The sequence below is a fragment of the Anabrus simplex genome, chromosome 2 (assembly GCF_040414725.1).
Source record: "Anabrus simplex isolate iqAnaSimp1 chromosome 2, ASM4041472v1, whole genome shotgun sequence".
Classification (NCBI taxonomy): Eukaryota; Metazoa; Arthropoda; class Insecta; order Orthoptera; family Tettigoniidae; genus Anabrus; species Anabrus simplex.
In genome coordinates, this window is record NC_090266.1 from 469,944,632 (window position 1) to 469,968,870 (window position 24,239).

A 24,239-nucleotide genomic window follows, 5' to 3' on the forward strand; every position below is an offset into this window, starting at 1 on the left:
TTTTCCACCCTTCCGATTAGGATTTTCCGAAAACAAAATATACGTGTTTCTTTATTGTTAAAGGAGATTCTAAATTCCAATTTTCACATCTATAACCTTTAAAAGTTTTGAGATATGGATACACTCATTTTAAAATATTACCCCCTTTTCACCCCCTCTTAATTGGATTTTCCAGAAACAAAAACATACGTGTTGCTTTACTTTTAAAGGAGATCCCAAACACCAATTTTCAGGTCTGTAATATCTTCAGTTTCTGAGTTATAAGTAGCCTCATTAAAGGCATTCAACCGCTTTTTCACCCATTTTCACTCCTCCTATTGCGATTTTCCGAAAACAAAAAAATACGTGTTTCTTTATGTTTAATGAAGATTCTAAATAAAAATTTTACATCTGCAAACTTTAAAAGTTTGGAGATATAGATTCACTCATTTTAAAAATTCACCCCCTTTTTACCCTCCGATTAATTGGATTTTCCAAAAACAAAAAATACGTGCTTCTTTATTTTTAAAGGACATTCTAAATACCAATGTTTACATCTATAAACTTTAAAAGTTTTGAGGTATAGATACACTCATATTTAAAAAAATCATCCTCCTTTTACCCCCCACCATTAATTGGATTTTCTAAAAACAAAAAAACACTTGTTTCTTTATTTTTAAAGGAGATCCCAATCACCATTTTTCAGGTCTGTAATATCTTCAGTTTCTAAGATATAAGTATTCTCTTTAAAGGCATTCTACCCATTTTTCACCCCTTTTCTCCCCTCTTATTGGGATTTTCCGAAAACAAAAAAATACGTGTTCCTTTATTATTAATGAAGATTCTAAATACTGTGCCCTTGCAAAGGCACCAATTGCGGTGATCTTCTTTCTTCCTCTGTGCGCCGGCTGCTCCTGTAAATAATGACATTTTTAAAATACTCACCGCTGCATGTAGACTCTTCTTCCTCCGTCGTGGTGCGTCCGAAAATATCCCTCGTGTTGATAGGCCACACGTCGGTTGGGGGAGTGAGGAAATGAAAAGATGGGGTAAACTAAACTATAAATGACGGTACCTAAAGACTGAATTAAAATTTAAATAAATAAACTGATTTATTGAACAAAGTGCAAAGTGCCAACAATTGAAAATAAACTGGAGAAAAAATTAACTAAGTGAAATGAAATAGAAATTTAAAAAAAATATATCTACCTTACAATAACTCAATTATCTGCCTAATAAAATTGACTGAAGGTCGATCAAATTAATTATTCCAGATTACGTCGACACTATCTCCAAGACGATGACGTGAATAAATTCAAAATTCTGGTCAGAAAATACCACCTCATTTGAAAATACTAAATTGTAATACATTGAAATATGTCTATCAAAATAAACTGTGTAGTTGAATAATTAATTGGTTAAGTCATCAAATCAACACTGACTCAGAGGTGTTTATCAAATATTTAACACATGTGACTCAGTTGGGAAACACCCAACTCTAAATAGTCATGGACTGCACTAACCATGTGTAACAAATAAGAGACAGAATTTAAAGAAAACAACCATGAACATTGTACTTCATCTACTACATAACCATTGCCACATTTTAAACTACTCGTGGTTGAAACAAGAAATTATTGAAACATGAACCTGAGTGTTACAATCACTCATTTAATTATTTAAACCTCACTTGCATGACTGTGATAGCCTGGACGTCTTAAAATAGTAAAATAATTAGGCCAAGTGCCTCATGTTTACATCTCAAATGAAAGCGATCCTTTTACATTATTAATTTTACTCAATTTGCCGCTGCCTGCATTTTCATTACGAACTCATTCTTTGTGGTACCACCACTAGATGGAGGCAGATCCCATCTCATTTACCTCATTCATTTGCGGCATTTATGATACAACTGGTTTATTAAAGACCGCTTCATTTTCCTAATTGAAACGTAGTGGATTTCTAAGGCTTGGTAATTACTGAATGTCTGGTATGAGCATACCACTACTATAGTTTTGACTATGAACTAATCGATGATCTCTTATCCTAACACATGAAATCTTATTTACATAATGAACCTGTTAATGGAGAAACACAGCTCCAACAAAATATTGAAATCAAAACTAACCTAACTACACTTACCTATTTACATCAATCAAATACAAATAATTCACGTATGATCAGGTCCTACAAATAAACGGTGAAAAAGATACATAAAGAAAGAATACCAACAAAAATCTAGATCCCAACATCGCTGCCTGCTGAAATTTAAAAAAAAACGAAATAAATGCGCACATATCGGAGTCTAAAGAAATTTTACCCAGCTACAAGTAACAAAATATTGTGAATTTGATGGCAATCTTCTAACCTCAGACGAAAAATGTCTGGCCATGACTATACAGCCTATATGGACAATAATTACTGGTATTACATGTCATCCATGATTCTACATGACTGTCAAAATACACATTGATTCGTCGCTCCGCTCACATATTACCTCGTGCTTTAACTCGCATATTTGCCGAGCATCTACTTTCCCTGGAAACTATTTGAAACAATACAGGCTTCTGCCTACAATCATAATCCATGTCGTTACATGTTTAACACTCTTGGTTAAATTATTCATTTCTCAATTCTATATACTCATCATTATTCTCGACGTAGTAACTCATAATACGGCCTCGCTCATATCCGGCGGGCGAAATATCTGTCGTTCACATCTCTATTTCTTACGACACTGTTCATGACATGGTCCAAATATCACATTTCCATTATCAACGCAGATCATCAGGGATATTATTCACTTAGCTCGATCTTTAGATCATTCTCTGCTTCACATATTACAAAATATCAGAGCTGACTTATCAATGGCTTCCTGTCACTAACTGTTTACTAAAATGATGAGATTGCCTCTCAAAAACACGGCTATTGAAAAATGTGTAACCGCAATTACACACAGAAATAAATATTCGCGTGTCAACCAAATCGTCGCAAAAATACACGGTATAAGAGCTACCGGAAACGGTCATTTGAATGATGATTACACAACATGAAACAATCTGAATGCGCTAGTAGCAAAAATAAACATTAAAAATCAACAAGGCGGCATCTACAAAATCATAACTTCAACAGAAATATCGCTCATAACTAACGTTATAATAACATGATAATATTATTATTATTAATCTGCATTACACTCATTTAGGTTTCATAAGATGGCATTCTAATCTGTCAAAGTGACTTACTACAAAATGATCCAGAAATAATATGCAAACACATTTACGTAAAGAGAGTGCGCAAATAACCCTAGCTCACACTTATTATTATTATTATTATTATTATTATTATTATTATTACGTGAATTATTTACAATCCTATCTAACAGTCTAAGCTACATTTGATCATCGATTGGTTCATAGTCCTACATATTTATTTATACATATTTGTTGCTCATTACCTTGGTGCTGGAGGCAGGTTGGATCACCCTCCGGGCTCTGTCATGACAAATTAGAATTCCATCTTGAAGCTGATGTGGTATTCCGAATTATCACACACGCATACTTGATACATTTTTATAAAGGCGTTACACACGTTCACATTTACATAAACACTCGCATTTTCTAGCACTTCAATGAAGATTATACAATAGCACTGCATAAACACCTGACGTGAAGTCGAAAGTTTTCTCTCCGCTACCTGCCTGGCGTCGTGCTGTGGCTCACACACCCCTCTCAGTTTGTTTGTTTAAGGCTTACCGGTTGTTCACCTCTTCGGAACATAACAGTGTAGTCAAGGTCTTAACACCGCGGCCTTCCATTAATGAAACAAAGTCATTCTCCTCCCTGTAACTGCTTTAACTAATTTCTCCCCCGTGACATCTCGCTTGCAATAACAGTTCATTGAAAGTGATGAAAACAAGCTAAAAGTACTGTTTCCAATGATGTGTGGAGAAATTTTATACTAATCGTCCTCCAAAAATAAAAGAATAAAATGGCCTTTCAACAAATATCCAAACTACACGTGGATTAAATTTTTTTTTATGCAGTTACGTGTTGCGACATGTTCCATTGTCCCTCTCGGTTGGTTGTGTAAGTTCATTTAAGGCAAGTGTTGAAAAGTGTAGCTATTGCCTGATTATCTCTGCATAAGTTCAAATAAAAATAAAAGTTTGTTAAAGTGTTCATTTCTCCTGAAATATTACTCTCACAAGTGAATACATGGCTCACTCGGATGCCAACAAGTGTCTCTGATCGGGTTCATACAAGACTCAGAATTCACAAAAGAAACGTTCATACAAGACTGAACTCACTCCGTACAAGACTGAATTTGACATCAACACGCCTGGATTAAACACCAACTAACTGAACTAACTGAAGATTCACCACGCTGCTCGTTGGTTTTGTAAACAGTTCTCCCCCCACTTCGAAAATAGTTCTGTTGAAGGGATGTGGCGTAGTAATCTAGCACTTTTGACCGCTTTATCATACGTCCGTAGGTTAAAGCTTTAAGAAATATGTTCAACATCTTCCTAATTTCGGTATGACTTACTTGTTATATTGCGCCGTGGGAAACGATCACAGGGTAATCCATACGACGGCGCGCGTCACCGGCGTTATTTTCTTCCTGAGAATGGTCTCTTCCCGCCATGATGGTTCAGTTCCTGGGCGATACTACTCTTCCGTGTAAAGTTAAAATTTTCTTAATTAACCACTAATTAATCACACATTTGCACCGATAAATTTTCAAATATTATTAGGAAGTCAGGACACTGTTTTTCCACAACTACTCCGGGCTCCAAATAGCGAAATACTGGCTGTAGATTCCCGCTATGACAAAACATTTAAATTTGCAATTTTGTGATTGGCTGAGACGTTCGCGCTCTCCGCAGCATGGATGCTTCCATTTTCTGCCAAGGGTTGACGGGTATTATCGTTTTCTCTCTTGCACTTCAAAGTAGGTCAGGCTCCAACGCGTGATTTTCCCGTGAGAACCGAGTAGAAAGTTCCCACTCCTTGTCGGCACCATAAACTTTATTGGATGTACCACTTAGGCCAGGTATATGCTGTTCGTGCCATGAGAAAAGTTTTGCGGATCTCCTTGCCGTCTGACCGACGCCGGAATGTTGCTTTGTGACTGCCAGCTTTCACAGCCTACTGTTGTATTCCAATATGCGAATTACTCAACTTTTAATTCGTACATTAATTACGCAAATTCGCCTATGGGTGCAATACCAATTTTTACATCTCTAAACTTTAAAACTTTTGAGATATAGATGCACTCATTTTAAAAATTCACCCCCCTTTTCACCCTCGCATTAATTGAATTTGCCAAAAACAAAAAAATTTGTGCTTCTTTATTTTTGAAAGAGATCAAAAGTACCAATTTTGAGGTCTGTAATATCTTCAGTTTCTGAGATATAAGTACCGGTATCCTGATTAAAGGCATTTTTCACCCCTCCTATTGGGATTTTCTGAAAACAAAAAATACGTGTTTCCTTATTTTTAAAGAATATTCTAAATACCAATTTTCACATGTGTAAACTTTTAAAGTTTTGAGATATAGACACACTCATTTTAAAATTTCACCCCCCTTTTCACCTCTTTAGCGACGGAATATCCAAAAATCCTCTACTAGCGAGCACCTACATCTTAATATGAATATATCCCCAAAATTTTATTTCTTTATGTCCAGTAGTTTTGGCTCGGCGATGATGAATCAGTCAGTCAGTCAGTCAGTCAGTCAGTCAGTCAGTCAGTCAGTCAGTCAGTCAGGACAAGCTACTTTATATATATAGATTACGGGGGGACCAACGCCTTTGACCGACCAAAAATGCTATTTTTCAATGTAAGTTATATGTTTCATTCATAATTGAACTTTTTTCTTTATAACAGTGCAATATTTGTTAGTATCTCCAAAATTTTTGGAGTTACAACGAAGTACGTGAAGCTTTGTTACACAAGGAGGCCCATTATCTCTAAGTTTGTTGCTCGTTTCTCGTAACTTTTGCTTTTCAGAACTGCTTCCCTGATAACTGATAGAATTATTGAGCTACTTTTATTGGTTAATTTTAAAAGAAATATTTTCTAATTAGAATTAATGAAGAAATTGACTACATGAAAATAATGTCATGAAAAAATATTTATACTTGATGGACTTCACTGATTCTATTACAAGTTATAGCCATAACATTGCTAATCATAATAAGAAGGAATAAGAGAAAAATATTCATGTGTTTGGAAATTATCAGGGAGAAAGCAAATTAGGGGCCATGATACACCGCCATATTGAATAATTTATTATATGTAATGGCTTAAGTTTATATGATTTCTAAATATGTGGGCATATTATTAAGGATTAATGTGTTTGTCATACTAAGTTTCTAATTAGTGTTCATTTCCATTGCTACAGAAATATTAACACACCCCATTTGTCTATGTTCAAAGGTGTAGGTCCCCCCTTGATAGGCACAACTTACTGTAATACAGAATATCAAACAATTTAGGTACAATAACACAATAATCTCTCCTCAGTTTCTGGTGATCCGAAACCACGGGAAAGGGGCATTTTATTCTATTCTACTCTGATCTATTCTGTTAACGATGAGGTTCATACAAGTTATGAGATTCTACTTATGCTTCTTGAATTACATACCTAATTTCTTTCCACTTTTACACCAAATTGCAACATTCTGTCTGCTACCCAATTAATAACCACATCAAATATGCTACATGGAATTGTAAATCAAAGTAATAATAATAATAATAATAATAATAATAATAATAATAATAATAATAATAATAATAATAATAATAATAATACTGGGCGGACTGGTTCAGATGGCGCTGGCCTTCTGACCCCAACTTCGCAGGTTTGATCCTGGCTCAGTCCGGTGGTTTTTAATGGTGCTCATATATGCCAGTCAGCCGGCCCCACAGTGTAGGGGTAGCATGCCTGACTCAACCGGAGGCCCCGGGTTCCGTTCCTGGCCAGGTCAGGGATATTTTCCTGTATCTGAGGGCTGGTTCGAGGTCCAATCAGCCTACGTTATTACAATTGAGTAGCTATCTGACGGTGAGATGGCGGCCCCAGTCTAGAAAGCCAAGAATGACGGTCGAGTGGATCAGTCATGCTGACCACACGAGACCTCGTAATCTGCAGGCCTTCGGGCTGGGCAGCGGTCGCTTGGTAGGCCATGGCCCGTCGGGGCTGTTGCGCCATGGGGTTTGGTTTGGGTTTATATAGGTCAGTCCCTTGTCTGTACATTTATTGGATTTTCTGGCACGTAACAGAACTCTTGCTGGACAAAATTACGGAATTTCTGTGGCTCAGAAAACCGTTAAAAAGTAGTTAATGGGACGTAAAAACAACAACATTAATTAATAAAAATAGGATTGATGACTAGGAATTTGGAATGTATTTTCGGAGACCTATGCTTACTTATACTCTATATAATTTTAAGCGAAGTCTTTCCATTGTTCCCTTATATTACAGTAATGAAATGAAATGGCGTATGGCTTTTAGTGCCGGGAGTGTCCGAGGACATATTCGGCTCGTCAGATGCAGGTCTTTTGATTTGATGCCCGTAGGTGATCTGCGCGTCGTGATGAGAATGAAGTGATGATGAAGACGACACATATACCCAGCCCCCGTGCCAGCGAAATTAACCAATTAAGGTTAAAATTCCCGACCCTGCCGGGAATCGAACCCGGGACCCCTGTGACCAAAGGCCAGCACGCTAACCATTTAGCCATGGACCGGACTATATTACAGTAAATTTTAAGACATACTGTCACAGTACCTAGAATCGGGGGTACATATTAAATCCTAGACGTGAGATTTCTTGTTACTCACTCTGTCATACTCTCAATGACAACACGCCTTATCAGACTCATAGTTACCCAGTGCTGAACACCAATGATACCATAAGCCCCTTAAGTCAGATCACGTGAGTGTTTCGTCTGTACAGTATGAATCGTTCGGCTTCAAGACTCTTTATCATCCGCATTTAAAATTTGGTCCGGTGATTGTATAGCATGAAGATTAAAAGGATGGGAGGTTAAGTACGAGCTCTAAATTGCGTATGCTATATTCTAATCGAATTAGATCCATAGAAAGCGATGACAATACGCTCCATCATGGCCTCCTGGCTCTCTACACTATTACCCGGATACTTTTCTTCATGGAGGAGACTCCTGCCGAGTCAATTAGAATCTATCATACTTGCCTGAAGCGTGACTTCTTATGCACTCACCCCAATTGTCCGCTACACGCGCTTTGTCTAGTTAGCCTAGTACGTGTACAAAAGGAAATATCACGCTACGAAATTGACTGTGAATAGGCAGGTTCACGGTCCTGGGTAAATATGGCTTGCAAATTTAAGGACTTGAAAATTATACCATGACGTTAGGGGAATGTTCCGCGCTGCTGATACATCCAGCACTGACACTGCATTTAACAAGGTACAGTGTGGGAAAGATGATCTCACAATATGACCCTTGCCACCAGCGTGGTCTAGGGGTTGGCATAATAACTGTCCGCCTGGTTGGCTTCCTTTGATTCCTACGAGTTGGAGACTTCTGGTGGTGTCTCTAACGGAGTCCACGCAGGCACGGTAACACAGCGGTGGCGACAAGAGGGATAATACCCCCAATGCCAACATTTTGGTTTAGCAAGCTACCTCACATTGAGTAAGAACATTCCTATAAGAAATAAAGAACTGGCTTTCAGAGTCCAAGTTGACAAATTCTGTCTATGATACTGAGTTGACATCGTGGCGGCGTCCGAATAATAATAATAATAATAATAATAATAATAATAATAATAATATAAATCATTATAGACGGTAATGCCTTTCAGTGTTCAGTTTGCAAGCCTCTGCAAATTTATTAAATGCCTCCAGATTTCCTTATACCCAGCACTGTGGCCTTTTTCATTTCCATACCTCTTATCTATAAATCATTATAAACTGATTCTAAAGATCGCCGTGTTTGTCTCCCTCTTTTTCTCTTACCCTTCATAACCGAGTCCATTACTCTTCCAGCTAACTTATTCTCCTCCATTTACCTAACATGACACCACCACCTAAGCTGGTTTATGCATACAGCTTCATCAGTCAGTTCATTCCACCCTTAGCCTTCATTTCCTCATTCTGAGTACTCTCCTCCCATTATTCCCACCTACTTGTACCAGCGATCGTTCTCGCTACGTACATGTCTGTTCCTTCTAACGTATGAACAAGATACCCGAGACCACCCAGCTTTCACTCCCTTAAAGCAAAGTTGGTCTGAAAACAGACCGGTGTAAAGATAGTTTCGCCCGGGGGCGAATACTGTTGATCACAACTCCGAGCTCACTGCTCTCATATGTAACGGTGAATAACCTTAGCTTGAAGAGGACATTCGTAACTGACAATCCAATGCTAGCACAAACTTCCAATAAATGTTTCCCATTCTTGTTAGCTTCCACATCTTCCCCAGATTTACCCATCACCTTTTCGTATCCTTAGGTTCTCTTTCCAAATCTCGCGTTTAAATCGCCCATTAGCACTATCCTGCCCTTTCAGTTGAGCCTAACTACAGTGGCGCTGAGTATTTCGTAAAATTTGTCAACTTCATCCTCATTTGTATCCTCACATGGTGAATAGACTAAGGCAATTCTCGTCCTTATTTCTCCAACAGCAAAATCTATTCACAGTATTCGCTCTTTTACGTCCCTAACAGAAACAAAGTTTCGGTCGCTTGGCTAAGTTCTAAATGTAAACAGTCTCTATGGGATGGGTTTAAAACAATTGCTGACGAGTGTGAAAACAATATGTTCCTTTCAAAGTGGTAAGGAATGGTAATAACCCATTATATTATAACGGGGAAATAAGGACATTAAGAAGGAAGTGCAGATTAGAAAGAGAGGTTAGAATAGTTGCGGGAGTAAGGAGACATTGAAGGAGCTTACTAGGAAATTGAATTTAGCGAAACATGTCAGCTAAGAGTAATATGATACCAAACATAATTTTCAGCCATACGAATTTTAGGGGAAAATGGAAGGATACGCACAGGTACTTGAAAGCCTAAACAGGTTCCAGGAAGGATATTCGAGGGACTATTAATGAACAACGGGGTGTATATTTGAGGACTTACAGAAAGCAGAAGTATTCAGGCAGCAGTGTGTGAAGTTAGTTGCATGTAAGGAGGCCAAAAATACTGGCGAAATATTGAAATTTACCTATGATAAGACAGATATTTACAAAATGATGCAAACATTGAAAGCCAGGAAAACAGCTGGGGTTGATAAGATCTCTGAGGATATATTAAAGGCAAGTAGGTTTGATATAGTGCCATATATAAAATTCTTATTTGATTACTGTTCGCATGAGGAAGTGATACCAGATGAATGGAGAAATGCAATAGTTGTCCCAGTGTACAAGGTAAAGTGTGATAAATATTTAAGCGGATAATTACAGCCCAGTCAGCTTAACATGTGCTGCTTGTGAGATCTGGAAAATAATTCTTTCTGATTATATTAGATACCTTTAAGAAATTACTAATTGGTTTGATAGAAGGCAGTTCGGGTTAAGAAAACGTTATTCCATTGAGGCTCAACTTGCAGGATTCCAACAAGATATAGCAGATATTTTAGATTGAGGAGGTGAAATGGAATGTATTGTTATTGGCCTATCCAAGGCTTTTGATATCGTAGATCATGGGAGATTTCTGACAAAAATCAGGCCTATTGGACTCGACTAAAGACTAGTTGGGTTGCTACGTTTATGGAAAGTAGAACTCGGAACATTAGAGTAGATGAAGCGCCTGATCCTGTAATGATTTAGAGGGGTTCCCACAAGGCAGTATTATTGGAACTTTATATTTTCCTATGTATATAACTGGTATGAGTATAGAACTAGAATCACAGATAAGGCTACTAGCGGTCGATGTTATACTGTATAGAACAGTAAATAAGTTACAGGATTGTGAGTGACTATGAAAGGACCTGGACAATGTTGTGAGATGGGCAGAGGACTATGGTGTGATGGTGAACGGGATAAAAAGTCAGGTTGTAAGTTTCACGAAGAGGAAAAGTCGTCTCACTTTTACTGACTCTGTTGATTGGGTGATAGTAGGTTATGGATATCACTCTAAGTACCTAGAGCTGCGCGCAACTAAACGTACGACCAATTCGCTAGGTGAAAGGGCATCATGTGGATCACTGTAAGTATCTGGGTATTAATATAAGAAAATCACATAAATAGGGTAAGCACATAAACGGGATTATAAATAAATGTTACAGATCTCTCCATATTTAGGAGGGGCCAATGTTAGGCCCCTTTAAACAACAATCATCATCATCATCATAATCATCATCATCAGGGGTTATAGTAAATGTGTAAAGAAGAGAGCATATAAGTCAGTAGTAAGACCACGATTAGAATGTGGTTCCAATGTCCCCTCACAAGGATTACTTGATTCGAGAGCGGGAAAAGTTCCAAAGAAAAGCAGCACGATTTGTTCTGAATGAAAGAGTAGTGTTATGAAGACTGGGAAGTAAGGAGACGAGCTGCTCGACGAAGCAGTATGTTCCGAGTTGTCAGTGGGGAGATGGTGTGGATTGACGTTAGAAGACCAATAAGTCTGAGTGGTATTTTTAATACTAGGAAATATCACAATATGATGAAGTTAGAATTCAAGGGCACAAAATTTGATGAGGAGTTGGGAATTGAGATCTTTACAAAGGGAGATACTCGATACTTTTCAAACTTCTTTGAAATTATCGGTAAACACCAAACTCCATTCGTATATGGTGGTATAAACTACTTCTCCAAGTATAATAGGTAGCGCAAAATGAGCCGTGTGGTAGGAAACGTGATTACTATTCCATCAACAGTATTCAACTGGATTTATATAGCTTTAGCGTTATTGGGATAGTGGCGTATGAGGAAGCGGAGTGCAGTATTCACGAAACTAATTTTCCTTGCAGTTCGCCTCACACAGCAAAAACTCTTCATGACTTACCGATTCCCGAATCCTGTACCGTAAAAGCACTAATATAAACATATTCTCCTTTTTTTACTTTAGACGTTCTGCTTCAGTATGCATGAGGATACGTTCATATGTTGATTAGGGAAAGACTTTCACTGGATAATTTAGTTAAGTTTCGTTCATTTAAAGCCATCATAACTATAACTAGAATATACATAGTACCGTATTTACGCGAATAATACCGGAACAATTTTCTTAAAATTTGGGGCACGAAATTGGGGTGCGGGTTTTATTTGCGTCAATGTTGGCATTTTTTTCAAAATCAGCCTTCCTAAATTTATGGTGCGGGATTATTCGGTGGCGGGAATTATTCGCGTAAATACGGCAGGGAGGATTATGCGCATAAATACCCGTATTTACGCGAATAATACCCGCACATTAAAAAAAATTGAGACACGAAATCGGGATGCGTTTTTTTGCGTCAAAGTTGGCATTTCGTTTTTCAAAACAAGCCTACCTAAAGTTAGGGTGGGGGGATTATTCGGTGGCGGGGATTATTCGCGTAAATACGGTATTATACCGATAGTACATTTTTTTAAATCTTTCACAGTATATTGGAAAATTTTCCACTCTTACGTCCTTGTAAACCAGGAGGCCATACATATTTATCAGACGTATTGACATGGTGCATTCGTCATTGGGCTGGTACGGTGTATATATTTGTGCAAGTGGATTGTGTTATGCAACAGACATACCAATCTAAATGAGAGGTGATTGAGCTACGGATGTAATAAAGCAGCGTGTTGTGCAGATGTGTGTTCGATTTATGTCATTGTTGGTGTTCCAACAGTGATTAAACAAATTGGTACCATTGAACGCCGGGATTACACTATTAATATTCGGAGACAGGGTTATCCACTTTGTGCTTTGTTACTGCGCGATCGTCTTGGTTGCAACTTTTTCGTCACTATATTAATGAGACTTTTGCTTTCGGTGTATGGAGGCTGACTTCTCCATTACTTTCCATTATCACATAAAGATGCCGCACAGGATGTAAATCTATCGAGATGAGTTTCATTCCAATATGCAGCAGAGTGTAAGGGTTTGATGAAATTAATAGGACACATACAATAATCTATTGTCTGTAGCAAGATAATCCCCCGCATAACCACAAAAGTCTTTGCCATTATGGACATATGTGACTTCAACAGGTTGTAGTTCTTTAATGAGGTCAAGATTACGCCACTGTTATGTGCCACAATCGTGGCTGATTACGGAGCTAGCAGTGTTCGTATTTTCGCAAGGTGTTAGTGATTTCTAGGGTCTGCCTGGCCGAGGCGGTAAAGGCGTGCTCGGTTAGCCCGGAAGGACGTGGATTCGAATCCCCGTCAGGAAGTCGTAAAATTTAAGAAACGAGATTTCCACTTCCGGAGGTGCATATGACCCTGAGGTTCACTCAGCCTACACCAAAAATGAGTACCAGGTTAATTCCTGGGGGCAAAGACGGTCGAGCGTAGAGCTAACCACTCTACCCCATCACGTGCCGCGGTTAACAATGGTGGAAGCCTTTACCTTCCACTCCTCCAAGGGCCTTCATGGCCTGTACGGAGGTGTCTTTGTCTTTGTTAGTGATTTCTGTGCACGTATTTTGAGAAGCAAGGGGGAATTATTAATTTGGAGTCGCTTTCAATCGTCGTCATTTTTCCGTTAACATCTACTGTGCACAGAGTGTTCAGGAAACTGTTCAAAATAAGGCTGATTCTCCACGAGCAGGTAAAACGCCGCTGTTCGCCCGCTACAAACCCGCTTGTGGAACAGAACTATGGGGTATTTGTAGCGCTGTCTCCACGGGCGGTTTGCACGCCGCGGGTGGACGCGTTCATGAGCGGGCAGGCGGGTCTAACGCCAGCAGAGGCGTCATTCCCGCTAGCGGTAGAACAGCGAATCATTCTCCACGAGGCGGCTGTGAGCAGTTCACCCGCCTCTGTCGCACGATAGGAACGGCCTGAAGTGTAGTATATTCTTTACTAGCTAATGTACCTGTGCTTCGCTACGGAATTCTACATTGTATACAGAATTCTAGGTTAGTGTAAACGTTGTGAGCAAGATTGTATTAAATTCCATAGCTCTTAACATTACCCTAGAAACACGATGGAGAAGTCACCAAACGTCTTTTTTCATATGAAGACTGGGTTAGGGAATATTCATTGTAACGGTAGGCCCGCTTGGCTACCATCAGTCACAATCAAGATGGGGAGCATTATAATGGCAGACACTCAATCTCCACCTGGCTTTTTACATCCTCAGAAAGACTGTCTTAGTCATTTTCCCAACTGAAATGAACATCGGTCATTACAATGAGTCAGTAGGAATGGCACGATTAAAATCAATGTTGTCATGTGAAATACTCGATCAAATGAAACACATTTTCTCAATTTTAACGAACAGTACTACGCTTCCGATCTAACAATCCAAATTTTCAGAGCTGGAATGACCAAGCCGCAGACAGCCGTGATCCGTGAACACTCTTCGTCTTTTCTTCGGCGGAAGTGTGGAATAGTGGAGAGTCCCAGGGCAAAAACTATGTCATTTTACTACTCTGTTTCCTAGGAATACACGATGAATCGGAAAATCTCAATTCACTACACTGGCGGGGGAAGAAACTATCTGACTTGGAAGCAAATTCTTCTTCAAAGCCAGAGGAGAAAGCCCTTCTTCACTGCTAATTTGGAATAAAATGAATATAGATTTAATAAAAGTGAAGCGGAAGAAGCTTTTCTTAAGAAACGGCTCTTTTCAGGGTTGAATTTTGAGTTAATTTAGTGAATTGTGGTGCTATAATTTGGAGTAGGCCTAAATTGTAATTCTAGACCAGGTCATACTACTACTAGTACTACTACTACTAAGTGAGCCTCTGCCTTAAATGTGCACACTGCTCATTCAAAACAGCCCGTCAGAGTAGGGATCGAATGGCTCGAATACTATGATGAACCAGTGTGTTACGTATGTATGAACCAGAGGAATGGAATGCTAAAGAAGAAAGTTTTCTAACTCCCCAGCTATTTCCCGCCAATATTCAGTCAGGCTGTTATAGTCTGTACGCAGCAGTAATCCCATCTATCGGAGTTGAGTGGCAGCATAAGAGAAAAAGAACATCACAACAAACAATGGTCAATATCATGTTATTGTTGATGAATGTTATGCGTTTTCGATATCGTAGGCCTCACATTTAGTTTTCTAAATACCACTCTTATCAAAGCCGGTGCGGTAAAACTGAATAAAACATAGAGGTAAGGGTGTATTCTGCCCGAAGGCAGGTCCGAACCTCCGCAGAGGTGTGCCTGAGCCGGAGTTTACGTGCGGTAGGTGGCGAGTTCTTTTCCGCTCCTCCATTCCCTCACCCCCACCAACAGTGCGTGGCAACCCATCGAAATCTTGACCACGCCCAATGTTGCTTAAATTCGGAGATCTCTAACATTTGTTATGCAGTACTTTTCGATAGGACCAATAACTTATTGTATGTATTTAAAAAATAAATTTTAGGTGCCTTTCCCTGAACTGCAATTTCATCCAGGGTGAATAAAATTGTTTACAGCTTAGACTGTAGTTTTTTATTCCCCAACTCTATGTATCGATTTTCATTATATTCTGTTAACCCATTTTCTCCTGGTTCGGCATTGATATGGACTTAGCAACACAAATACAAATTCATTAATGTCTCCCATATCATAGCCGGTACGGAAACATGTATGAGACATAAATGATCGGAAATTTAATTCTATATATCTTGAGTTATGTAATATATATCGATAAGACCACTAATAATATAAATATTTGAGAATTAAATTTCAAGCCTTCTCCTAAACTACCATTTCACTCGTTTAGTAATATGCACCTTAATAAGTTCAAACAGCTCATTGAATGAAGCAACTGACATTCTATAATATTGGAAAAATATTTCCGGATAGCTCCTGTGTTCGCAAAACGTTCAATGAAATTGTCCAGTGGTGAGCCGATTCCATAACGCAGGGTGAGTCCACCAACGTCTTTTCTTACCAGGTTTCTTTTTTAATATTACTATTAACTGTAGTTGAACAGCTCCGACAACACAACCTATTTGTACGACATCCATCATTATAGTATGGCAGGATTATCGCTGGTGGAGAATGGCTGTGCGTGTCGCCGGCGTTTCTGGCGCTATTTACAGGCGTCAATTCAACCGCTCGTGTAGAATAGGCAAAAAGTTTGAGCGGTCAGGCGGGCGAACAGCGGCGTTTTACCTGCTCGTGGAGAATCAGCCTAAGAATGGGTGAATAGTAGAAATGTGTTTAATTTATAGGACAATGCTCGCGCACTTATAACACGTGCCGGCAAGGACATCAACTGGGAGACACCAATTATTTCCCGTACTCTCCTGACTTCTCCGCTACAGTTTACTATTTTTTTGACAATGGTCTCCGAAATAATTTGGTGATGACGTCCATGTGTCGAATGCTGTATATATCATTTCCAACTCGAAGGGCAGAAACTTCCATTGCAAGGGCACTTTTGGCCTTATCTCGAGCTGATTTGCTGAAGGATGCCTATTTCCCCTGAATAAATATAATTTGGCCTTTTATTTCATATCGACCACAACGCAGAGGTTTTTGTGCTTACTTCATAACCAACGCTAACCAAACGCTAAAAGACGCGTAGAATTATTTAATTTGTCTTCACTGATTGAACACTATACGATGAAGAAAGTAGAAAGGAAACAGTAATGGAAGTAAATGTCAAACCTACAGCAAAATGTATTAGCTGAAACATCATACTGTATTGTTCCCTAATTAGTTCAGTCCTTTACACTGGAAATGTTCCTTTAGTGACAGTGGAAGAATGAGTTCAACTGTACGGGTGTGTTGCTGGAATTATTTGATCATGATCATCGTCTAAGTTAGTTAATGACGCTGTTTGTAGTTCATAGTACATGTAGTGAAGAAGCTATAACAGTCCATCTTCAAATTCGCACATACTTATCCTTCAAGTGATCTGTTTCGTACGCAGTGATTTCAATAAAAATATTTTAGTACATACGATGAAGAAGCAATAACGGTCTGTCTTCAAATTCGCGTATTTCTTATTTTTCAATTGATCTATTCCGTACGCAGCGATATCAATAAATATATCACTCGTACTACGTACAGTACTACAGGGCTTGTATTGCATAAATTTATATTCATAATATTTGAAATGCGAATTTAAGGGATATGAATTACATTGCCCAAAATTAAACACGCCACTAAAACTAACTCATTTCACTGACATTCCTACTTTCATTGAGTCACAGTTCATCACAACTAAGGCCCAGGCTAGGCTGGGTTTGAGGCCGGCACTCTCCTTATTTACATAGCATCTTCCTATGCAAAATCGGAACAAAATTACCTGGAATTCGAGTGAAGAGCTCTCGGATTGGAATGCGAGCTGCTGGAACACTGCAACACCTCGCCGAACACTTCAGGCATACCAACGAGTCACCAATATCTAGCTGCAAAGTAGTCGAGAGCTCAATTTTGACTACAGTAAGAGAAGCTTGCGAGAACCATGTATTCAACAACAGTTAAACGTTTAAACTCGAATGCATACAATTCAAATTGTCGATATCTCGAATGAATTGTCCTCTCCGACAGAATCTTGCATATTTTACGTGTTGTATATATTGTGTAACTAGAAGTTCTACTCCTCGAATTTGTTAATATCGCGATATATTTCAAGCCCAGATGCAAAATGTAAAATCGAAGTTGTGCTAAATACTACGCATTTCTGTATTCGATTATCCCCATATAAAACTAGTTCTTGAAGAAGGAAACTGAACTTAGGTGTCCTTTTATACAGGAACAAGCTGTTTACAAAAACAAATATAATAAAATCGGTCATTATTACTTCATTCTTTGCTAGCAAAAGTTATACTAACCTCACAGAGCTGTGGATGTCTTGTTGGCTGCCACTTCTCGTGTCGGCAATTCTGCACCTATTTTCCCTCCTATTCTTATTTCTCAGGAATATAAATAATCTGCTCCCTTTAGATGATGGATTTTTGCAATTTGCAGCGACACAATAACCCATTATAACTTTAATCTCATTCCACTGGATAACACGCAGACGCGAGACGGCAGAAAGTATTACCGGCACACTTTATCTGGATGCATTTGTGTACGGGGGTGAGGAGGAAGGAGGGAGCTGTCCCTGTTCCGGTAGTGATGCCATCTGAATGAAAATGAAATCTGAATTGAGTCGAGAATATGATCGATCGATATGAAGTTTCTAAAGATCGATATGAAGTTTCTAAACCGTTATTATCTTAAGCCAACAACTGTGTCACATACACATTATATAACATTATATAACATTTCTCGATGCGAATCTTGTTCCTAGCATGAATTCTATAGTTTGGCTTTGATGTGTAAAGAACAACAGTACTAGTACGTAAAGTGTACGCCAGATGTCACACAACGATGCTTAAGCGATTCATTTTGTGTTTCAAAGGTTGCCAGTAGGAATCTCGAATATTGCCGAGGTCGACCGATTCAGCACTAGGGTGTAAATGCATCCAGATAAAGTGTGCCTACAATATATAGCTTAGTCTCAAGATGCCGCTGCTGCAAAGAATTCAGGGAGTGTGACCAGACTTGTGTATATAAACCTTGCACAGAATGAACTACGCTATTGCTATCTCTTTTCAGTTATTGGAACTGATTGTAACTCCTTTCTGATGCCGAGAGGAAGCTTCGTCCGAATAATGGAAAACTCATATTAAAGTGATAACTATCAACGAAAAGTTCAGTGATGCGGGATTTAGAGATAAAGCAAACAACTTTAAAATCGGCCGTAAAATAAAATACCAGTAATAGTTGAAATAAAGAATACAACAGTGTTGGCACATATACATGTAAGTACCTTTCATTTAAATCACACTTCATAAAAGTCGCTCTAGTGGGGAGTTGTTGGTGGATTGAAAATGAAAACGCTTTGCGTCCATATCGTAACCATGAGTAGTCGCATACTATAGCAGCTTAAAACCCTACTTCAGGCTACTTTTCAATACTCGGCTAGCTGATTATAGTATGGGGTAATGTGTATGTTGGAAAAGTCAAGTCCTGCTTAGAAAAGTAACGTCAGCGCCATGAAGATTAATGTGTGCTGAAAACTGCTTTTGCAAACCCAGACTTTTATTGCGTTCATGTAGACGTAAAGAAAATAGGGGCGTCGATGACAAAATTAGGGAGTAGATAACGGTACAGATGATTTTTATTTGTGGAGCCCAAGTAGTATATATGCACATTTTTCAATAATTCGAAGTATTTTCATCCTCCACAAGCACTTCGTGATATCGAAGTTCAACTGTATTCATTACTATATAAGTACTAAGTATTAAAATAAGTAGGCATTAGAAATTATTACTACAACGGAACTAATGTAAAATACCTAACAATATTTTTGATCTAATAACGCCCATCCGCTGCCTGTGTTATTCTCTGTATATTAGTTAGTAAGAGACAAGCTCTGAGATCGTGAGTTCGATTCAAGAAAGACCTTGTATAAAGACTACACGTCTGTGAAGAAATGGATCAGACAGTGGAAAGACTTCGAGTGGAAAGACGGCAAAAAAGACGGGCAATGTAGCAGCAGTATGATCTGTGCGGGAACTAATATGGAACGTAACTATGGTCGGAGTTACCTCAGTGAGTTTAAAATCTTGTTCCATGTCCTTGTCTTCTGCCTCCATGACGAAATCTCGGTAATGTAAGACACCACACAAGCTGAAGCACAGCAAGAAGTTGGCTATGTAACTCATAAGGAGGTAACTGGGATAGCTTTACAAGTAAGCACAAGACGAAAAGATATCATCTTCCTGGGTCGAGAAAGATCTATACAGAATGGCCCACGGAAGTTTTTAATCTCAAAGAACTTATTACTACTGTAACATATGGGGGTTCATTGATAGGTAAATAACAATAATTGGCATATGAAAATACGTGCAATATTTACACCATGCTTGACATTTTTTGCTTTTTCATATTTTAAATATTTGTCTTTCGGTCTTGCTCGACCACGCAGGTAGCCTCAATCTTGTACTTTTGATTTACTTGTTACATAAAGTAATTTTTAATTTATATTTACCACTACATGTACTTTTATTACTAATCGTGAACTGACATGATGAAATAAACTTATACACTTGAGACGAACACATATATATCCAGTCCCCGAGCCAGAGAAATTGACCAGACAAAGTTGAAATCCCCGACCCGGAAATAAGCACCGAGAAAGAGATACCAAATAGCTCTTTTCAAAGAATGGAACTAAGAGACCTGAAAAAATAGGAGTGGTAACATATACATTTACACGAAACGATTTATTGCAGAACCACCATACCTGCACAGGCCTTAAAGATAATCCACCCTTGCCAGATGTGTGGCAGCCGCAGGATACCAGTAGCCGTGCCAACTTTTTTGATGTTCAAGACAGAGCGTCGTAGAGTTTGAATATGCCGTCATATGTACGGAAACGCTTCTGTCTCAGTGGTTCATTTAGTTGGGGAACAGACCGATGTCACAGGGACTCATGTGCGGTGAACGGAGTGGATGTTCCATGAACTCTCACCTTAATTTTGGCTACAATTCCCTCACAGGAACAGCATTGTAAAAAGGGGCTTTGTTGTCCAGGGCAATGGGCGGATGCGTTTGAAAATAAAGTCTGTTTCCTACACTGCGCGCATCAACCCATTTCATTAATACGGCCACTCCATTTTTCCAGACTCGTGTACCCATTTCTGTTACACACCTAGTTCTTCGCGGGCAGTTAGCCATGCAATGATATTCAATTTCAGACATGTGATTCTGGCGAAAAGGAGTATTATAATAATTATAATTTCGTGTGGCTATTTCTAGCCGTGTGCAGCCCTTGTAAGGCAGACCCTCCGATGAGGGTGGGCGGCATCTGCCATGTGTAGGTAACTGCGTGTTATTGTAGTGGAGGATAGTGTTATGTGTGGTGTGTGAATTGCAGGGATGTTGGGGACAGCACAAACACCCAGCCCCGGGCCAATGGAATTAACCAATGAAGGTTAAAATCCCCGACCCGGCCGGGAATCGAGCCCGGGACCCTCTGAACCGAAGGCCAATACGCTGACCATTCAGCCAACGAGTCGGACAAAAGGAGTATTAATGTGTGTACATTTTCGATGTGGCACCGTCGGAAGTTAGTAGCCGGAAGGCCAAAAAGTTAAGGGCTCAGACCGTAACAAGATTTAGGTCAGCAAAAATGGGGAACATACACAAGAGCTCATAAGTCTTTTGAAAAAGGTCTAGGGTGTTTAGCCTCTAAACATTGGTAACACAACCACAGACGAAAAATTATATTGTGTAAGGGTGGAGGGTAGTTGCAGTGTTTACTACAACGCAGCAGGGTAACAAGTCTATGATGAGCATTAAGGCAGAGTGAATGTTCAAAAGACTTTTGACAAGAACTGTTCAGATATTTCCTTCTAAATTGTGAATATCTATGTTTTGCAGGGTAATTGAAAATCATTAACTAGTCCATTGTCACCTCCCAAGCGTAAAGATCACTCCCTAGAGTTTAAGGTGGCAGTAATATGCGCCTCTCAGGAAGGGGCAGGGGGTATCACAGGCAGAGGATTATCGTACGTTTAACATATCAAACAACAAGTATCGATATGGGACAAGCTGACTCACAGCCCCTGGTCATGTGCACAGTAATACACCAAAAAGTCAACCTCGAAAAGCAACCGAGAAAATAGATAGTCTAATTAGAAGTTAATCTGTAGTAGACCCTAGAAAGACAGCTTGATCTATCACTGCCGATGTGAGGCAGGATTATGGAGTAGATGTCCATGTATCTACTGTAAAACGTAGGTTAAAAGATCAGGATATTTTAGCACGCCGCCTTTGCAGGAAACCCTTCATCAGTGAGCGCAACAGAAAAAAAAGATACATGCATTTATAAAAGAGCACCGTAACTGGACACAAAACAAATGATTTGGGGTATTACGGATCGACGAAAACAAACCTTGCTGCCTTCGGATGGAGCGATGTTTCACCACCCAGTGTGGATTTCTTTCCACGCTTGTGGCCGTTGACTGGGGGCTGTTGCTGCCTAGGTTCCTGTGGCGGAGGAATGGTGTAGTTTTGCCACACCAGCCCCGCGTGGAGTCGAGGTAGTCACGGTAGAATGTGGTCCGCATACCTGACTCTTCTGCCGGAGCGAGTTGTAGGTTGCAAGTCGCGTTATCATGTGCCGGTGATGCTGGGGCTGTGTCATCGCGGAGAGTGTTCTTTGGTGGTATTCAATATGTTAAATGCCCTAGAAATAGATGATACCAGTCACGCTACCAGGTTCCTACTGTAAAACATGGAGGTGGGAACGTCATGATCTGGGGATGCTTCTCCATTAAGGGTGTAGGTCCATTAGTGCGCATCGATGACATAATGGAGGGTCCTGACTACCAGGATTTTTTTGACAAACATATGATACCATATTTTAAAAAGCATGTGCCTCGACAACGACGTTTTCAACATTTTAATGATCCCAAACATCGACGTAAATGTGTAACATCATGTTCAAAAGAAGAAGATAGAAGTTTTGCCATGGCCAAGTCAATGTCCGGAATTATATATTATAGAACACATGTGGGAGTTGCAGGACGCTCATGTAAGTACAGAATTACAAACAAATAAAAGCTGAGTTCTTTAACAATTTGAAATCTGAGTGAGCAGAAATCATTATGGGCAAAAGTAGGTCCCTTATTGCTTCCATGCCTGCGAGACGGGATGTTGTGATTCAAGCAAAAAGCTATGCAACGAGAAATTTGTTGCCACGGTCAAAAAATCAACACTTGTTCCCTATATTCGTCCAAAAGATCTTTATTAATACATTTATTAGCTTTGAATTTCACAATTGTGTTTTGTTAGAAACAATATTCTACCCCAAAATATTAGTTTGTTTTGATGTAAAATTTTGTTGTTCATATGTTATATTATTTTTTGTTAGTTGTAATATTTATTCATCCAATGGTTATGCTTTATGACTGTGAAATGCGTAAATTATTTAACTTGTCTATATCAGTTATTATATTTATTTGGTAGAATGATATATCCGGGCAGCTCGCCGGTACAGGGAAAACCATGCGCCACACTCTAAAACCTGTCAAAAGTCAAAACCGAAAAATTGAGTTAAAATTCTTCCAAACCAATTAATCTTCATGGTCGATAACCGGTTCGCCTATCTTCATCCAAAACCTTCCCTTCCGACCAAGCCTCTTGCTGTGCAGTTACTCTGAACCCAGACATAGTCGAAAACGCATGTGCATGTTCGTGCGCTCTCATGCTGGATATTTGTTTCTCTGGCTATTGTGGTTATGTTTAGATAAAAAGCACCTATTGAATGTGGAAGTGGAAGGTATGTACTTTATTTTCAACAATAATTTAATCGTTTAAATTGTACGTTTATAGCCAGTATTTATATGAGTGTATGGGGATCACTGCACTGTTGATCACTACAGTTATTGACTTGCTAGCTACAGTAAGCACAACATTATAGAGAACTGAATTTATTCTGTCCGGCACTTTACGTAGGTACAAACAAGCATAGGATAAAACAGGTGTGGGGAGGTCCATTAATTTCGCTCACTGCCTGGGGTAGTCTTGGCACGGTTACCTGCTTCCTTTCCTCGTCCTGGCTAGTTGGGAGGTGCTGCACCCTGCTGCCTTCGGATGGAGCCATGCTTCATCACCCAGTGTTGCTTTCTTTCCACGCTTGTGTCCGTTGACTGAGAGCAACTGATCTCTAGGTTCCTGTAGCAGAGGAATGACTTGGATTCGCCACACCGCCCCCCCCCCCCCCGCGGAGTCGAGTAGTCACGGTTGAAAGTAGTCCGGATACCTGACTCTTCTGCCGTAGCGAGTTGTAGGTTCCAAGTCGCGGGATTGTGGAACACTTTCATGTGCCGGTGATGCTGAGGCTGTGTCGTCGTGGGGAGTGTTCCTTGGGCTGATGCGATTATCCTGAGTAGCATTTTGTGCGAGTAAGGACATGTTATCAGCCAGGATGAATGCAGATTTTATCCGATCAATGCTGACGCGGACAGGCTTTCCTTGTGTCTGCGCGGTCAGTGTCCTATCACTTGAGTCTAACACTCGATGTGGACCTGCGTATGGCAGCTGTAGGGCGCCGCGGACCGTGTCATCACGTAGATACACGGAGTGCAAGTGTTCTAGTTCTGATGATGAAAGTGGA